Raw genomic sequence first — 6228 nt, forward strand, 5'->3', positions numbered from 1 at the left:
CTATACTGATAAAAGTCACCTTGTCCGAGAGAGATTTACATGGTTATCAAGACATCACACCAGGGTAAGCCTACACGAAACACAGACCTTGTGTTTCTAAAATCCCATATAGGAAAAATGAATGGTGGAAAAACGATTGGAACCATTTTCCTGTTTGACCGCTAGGTTTTATGGGTAGTATGACACCTCCAATGTGGGGCTCTATTCAAATCAAATCAAAATGTATTGGTCACATACACATGGTTAGCAGACGTTAATGCGAGTGTAGAGAAATGCTTTTGCTTCCAGTTCCGACAGTACAGTAATATCTTACAGTAATCTAACAATTACACAACAACTACCTAATACACACAAATCTAAAGGGATGCAATAAGAATATTTACATATAAAAATATGGATGAGCGATGACCGTGTGGCATAGACAAGATGCAATAGATGGTATAAAATGGAGTACGGTATATACAGTTGAAGTCGGAAGCTTACATAACATTCACCTTAGCCAAATACATTTAAACTCAGTTTTTCACAATTCCTGACATTTAATGAAGTAAAAAAATCCCAGTTTTAGGTCAGTTAGGATCAACACTTGATTTTAAGAATATGAAATGTCAGAATAATAGTAGAGAGAATGAGTTATTTCAGCTTGTATTTCTTTCATCACATTCCCAGTGCCTCAGAAGTTTACATACACTCAATTAGTATGTGGTAGCATTGCCTTTAAATTGTTTAACTTGAGTCAAACGTTTCAGGTAGCCTTCCCACAATAAATTGGGTGAATTTTGGCCATTTCCTCCTGACAGAGTTGGTGTAACTGAGTCAGGTTTGTAGGCCTCCTTGCTCGCACACGCTTTTTCAGTTCTGCCCACAAATTTTCTATAGGTGTGAAGTCAGGGCTTTGTGATGGCTACTCCAATACCTTGACTTTGTTGTCTTTTGTCCACAACTTTGGAAGCATGCTTGGGGTCATTGTCCATTTGGAAGACCCACTTGCGACCAAGCTTGAACTTCCTGACTGATGTCTTGAGATGTTGCTTCTATATATCCACATAATTTCCCATCCTCATGATGCCATCTATTTTGTGAAGTGCACCAGTCCCGCTTGCAGCAAAGCACCCCCACGACATGATGCTGCCACCCCCGTGCTTCACAGTTGGGATGGTGTTCTTCGGCTTGCAAGCCTCCCCCTTTTTCCTCCAAACATAATGATGGTCATTATGGCCAAACAGTTCTATTTTTGTTTCATCAGACCAGAGGACATTTCTCCAAAAAGTACGATCTTTGTCCCCATGTGCAGTTGCAAAACGTAGTCTGGCTTTTTTATGGCGGTTTTGGAGCAGTGGCTTCTTCCTTGCTGAGTGGCCTTTCAGGTTATGTCAATATAAGACTTGTTTTACTGTGGATACAGATACTTTTGTACCTGTTTCCCCCAGTATCTTCACAAGGTCCTTTGCGGTTGTTCTGGGATTGATTTGCACTTTTCGCACCATTGTACGTTCATCTCTAGGAGACAGAACGCGTCTCCTTCCTGAGCGGTATGGCTGCTGCATGGTCCTATGGTGTTTATATTTAGGTACTACTGTTTGTACAGATGAACGTCGTACCTTCAGGCGTTTGGAAATAGCTCCCAAGGATGAACCAGACTTGTGGAGGTCTACAATTTTTCTTGGCTGATTTCTTTTGATTTTCCCACGATGTCAAGAAAAGAGGCACTGAGTTTGAAGGTAGGCCTTGAAATACATCCACAGGTACACCTCCAATTGACTCAAAATATGTCAATTAGCCTAACAGAAGCTTCTAAAGCCATAACATAATTTTCTAGAATTTTCCAAGCTGTTTAAAGGCACAGTCAACTTAGTGTATGTAAACTTCTGACCCACTGGAATTGTGATACAGTGAATTATAAGTGAAATAATCTGTCTATAAACAATTGTTGGAAAAATGACTTGTGTCATGCACAAAGTAGATATCCTAACCGACTTGCCAAAACTGTAGTTTGTTAACAAGAAATTTGTGGAGTGGTTGAAAAACGAGTTCTAATGACTCCAACATAAGTGTACGTAAACTTACAACTTCAACTGTATATATATATATATATTTCAGTCTCTCGGCCCCAGCTGTGATGCATCTGTACTGACCTCACCTTCTGGATGGTAACTGGGTGAACAGGCAGTGGCTCGGGTGATTGTTGTCCTTGTTGTCCAGGATGCTCTCAATTGTGTACATCTGTAAAAGTTTGAGAGTTTTAGGTGACAAGCCAAATTTCTCCAGCCTCCTGAGGTTGAAATGGCGCTGTTGCGCCTTCTTCACCACATTGTCTTTCTCCACTGGTTTCTCCACTGCTGTTAAATTGCGACTCCACTTCGTCCCTATTCATTTCACTTGCTTGATTGCCTTGCAGAGGGAATAACTACACTGTTAATATTCAGCCATATACCCAGTCATCTTTCCATGGTTAAATGTGGTGGATCGTGCTTTCAGTTTTGCACAAATGCCACCATCTATCCATGGTTTCTGGTTAGGGTAGGTTTAAATAGTCACACTGGGTACAACATCTCCAATACACTTCCTTATAAACTCACTCACTGAATCCGTTTATAAATCGATGTTATTCTCTGAGGCTACCTGTAATATTTCCCAGTCTGCGTAATCAAAACAATCTTGAAGCATGGATTCCGATTGGTCAGACTAGCGTTGAATAGTTCTTGTCACGGGTACATCCTGTTTGAGATTCTGCCTATAGGGCGGTAGAAGAAAAATTGAGTTGTGTTCGGATTTGCTGAAGGGAGGGCAGGGGAGGGCCTTGTATGCATCATGAAGTAAGAGTAGCAGCGATTCAGTGTATTGCCCGCACAAGTGCTACAATCAATGTGCTGATAGAATTTAGGTAGCTTTGTTCTCAAAAGTGCTTTGTTAAAATCCCCAGCTACAATAAATGCATCCTTGGGATATATAGTTTCCTGTTTACATGGAGTCTAGTGAACTTCCTTGAGGGCCATCGTGGTATCTGCTTGAGGGGGGATATACACGGCTGTGACAATAAGCGATGAGAATTCTTTTGGGAGATAATATGGTCGGCATTTGATTGTACGAAATTCTCGGTCAGGTGAACAATAATACTTGAGTTCCTGTTGTTATGATTACACCATGAGTTGTTAATCATGAAGCATACACCCCCGCCCTTCTTCCCAGAGAGATGTTTATTTCTGTTGGCTCGACGCATGAAGAAACCCAGTGGATGTATCGACACCGACAACATATCCCGAGAGAGAGCCATGTTTCCGTGAAACAGAGAATGTTACAATCTCTGTAGAAGGCAACCCTTGCCTTAACTTCATCTACCTTGTTGTCTAGAGACTGGACATTGGAGAGTAATATACTCGGAAGCAGTGGGTGGTGTGCTAACAATGTAAGAAATAATAAATAAATAAAAAATACTGCATAGTATTAGGATCTAAGGATCTCTGTCGGCGCCATCTTATTGTCTTCATCACTCTAAACAGGAAGTGGCAAACCTGAGTTGGGTAATTCTAAGCATATAATTAGATAATATAGTTAGAATTAGAATACATTAGGAATTAGAAGAAATTTGAATATAAATGTAATAAGATCTTTATGATTCTAACAACATTAGTAAATGTTTGATCTTTGGTACATCCTTACAATAAACCCTAAACTTAACCCCTAACCCTTACATAACTCTAACCTTATCCCATACCTTAACCATTTTACATTTAAATGGGTAGGAATGACCCAAGGATCCCTGAGAGCAAATACCCATTAGTAAAGGGGCACCCTCAGTGGGGTGGAATCTTCAGGGGAAAAGTAGAAATGAGGTAAAGGCTGAAAATCAGTTTATTCCGGATGCTTTTGGTTTTCTTCCAACCCACTCAATCGTTACAGAGGATTATACCACAGAGTTTATCAACCCAGAGGCACAGCACTTCCGTAAACGCTTGCAAAACAAACCAAGCAGACCAGGCCGGGGTTCCGGGTTTGAGAAGTGAACAATTTTTCCTTAGTTGTTAATGTTCTCAAAATCTAAAATGCACAACCTAGACTCTAGCCAATCACGTAAGTAGTCTAACATGTTATTACTCCAACTTTGTGAAAGAGACAAATTGACATGTTAACATTTTTAGTAAAAAACAACTTTATATTGAAGGAGTGCCTTTGATTTAATGGCCTGCACATGTGCAGTTCGGTGCGAGATGACCTTTAGACCCAATGACGTGTTGCTGCACATGTGCTTAGCTAGCCAACATAGCCATGACATCGCCTACAACTATGACCGGGGATTTCTATTGGAGAAGCAGTCTCTGCCTATATTCATACTATACTGTCTGTCTTTGATTATACCTTACAAGTGGCACTCGTTCATATAGCACTCCTCACAGAACACAGGCATAAATACACTGCGGATAATGGGGAACATTGGCGACACCTGGAGGGCGGTGGAGACCAGCACAAAGACAGGTGAAACAGATTAGTGTGTTACAGAATAATAGATGTTTGGCGAATCTATTAATTACACTACCGGTCAAAAGTTTTAGAACACCTACACATTCAAGGGTTTTTCTTTATTTGTACTATTTTCTACATTGTAGAATAATAGTGAAGACATCAAAACTATGAAATAACACATATGGAATCATGTAGTAACCAAAAACGTGTTAAACAAATCAAAATATATGTTATATTTAAGATTCTTCAAATAGCCACCCTTTGCATTGATGACAGCTTTGTAGAAAATGGTCAAAATAATGAGTAACCCTTGAATAAGTAGGTGTTCAAAAACATTTGACCAGTGTATGTACGACCACCACGGTGGGAAAAGTATCCAATTGTCTAAAGTCAAATTCACCCCCAAAAATACTAATTGAGTAAAAGTCTAAAAGTATTTGTTTTTAAATAAACTTAAGTATCAAACGTAGAAATAATTTCAAATTGCTTATAGTATGAAAATAAGACGGCACCATTTTATTTTTGTAATTTTATTTACGGAGAGCCAGGGGCACACTACAACACACAGACATCATACACAACCAACACATGTGTTTAATGACTCCTCCAGATCAGAGGCTGTAGGGATGACCAGGGATGTTCTCTTAATAAGTGAGTGAATTTGACCACTTTCCTGTCCTGCTAAACATTGAAACTTCTTGGGTGTGACGGAAAATTGATGGAGTAAAAAGTACATTATTTTCTTTAGGAATCTAGTGAAGTAAAAGTAGTCAAAAATATAAATATTAAAGTAAAGTACAGATACCTAAAAAAAACTACTTAAGTAGTGCTTTAAAGTATTTTTACTTAAGTACTGATGACAGCTGGAGATTTCGCCACTCAAAACATTTTTGTATAGAATCTTTCCAAAAGTATATTCTGTCGGAAGGGTTAATATGAATTTAAAATAATTTGACATGATTTATATGAATAGGGTCATGAACATTGAAATAAACAAGGGAGTATTTAAACGTATGTTAAGTCTGGCATATGCTTTATCCCATACTTTACAATAACTCTTTTGGTCTTAGGTAGTCTCCGATTAGGCTATTCACTCCATAGTTACACTGCTGTGATCGCCATTCAGCACCATAGCACCTTGCGCCTTTGGAAAAGCACCCCTCTGTCTCAGAAGATGCCCTTCTGGAGGCATGAAGCCATAGAGTCATTATAGAATACGTACGTTCAACCTTTTGGCAGCTATCTGGCTCCATAGTGTATGGCTGTGTTCGTGATGATCAAAACCGTAAAGGGTCAATTGTAACCGACTGATCTACAACTAATGAGTAGTTGTTATGATGCATGTTTTTTTGTATATCAGTCGGAAGTCACCTGCACCTTTGGCTGTGATATCGAACACACCCAATGGCTCCCGATGTTTTACCAAGCGATGCCGCTTCCTAGTATACAGGTCGTAGGTTAGTAAAGGGGCTCCACCCTTAGGGTTCAGATCATTTTGTAATCTTGTTTTTTAGGCCAGTTACATTTTATTTGGCAGGGAAAAAAGTACCACTAGATGTCCCCATAGTACAGGCTACTGCCATCAACCTACTGAAATTGGGGCACATATAGGTTAGGTCAAATTCAACATTAGGCGTAATCAATAGAAAGGAAAAGTTAGTGACCCGACATCTCAAGAAAAAAAATCAACACTGAGGTGATGTGAGCTTGGACTGGCGAACCTGTTCTTAGAAAAGAGACATGATTGAGGGTTCAAAGACGTTCAAC

This window comes from Oncorhynchus nerka, linkage group LG5 (assembly GCF_034236695.1).
Source record: "Oncorhynchus nerka isolate Pitt River linkage group LG5, Oner_Uvic_2.0, whole genome shotgun sequence".
Lineage (NCBI taxonomy): Eukaryota > Metazoa > Chordata > Actinopteri > Salmoniformes > Salmonidae > Oncorhynchus > Oncorhynchus nerka.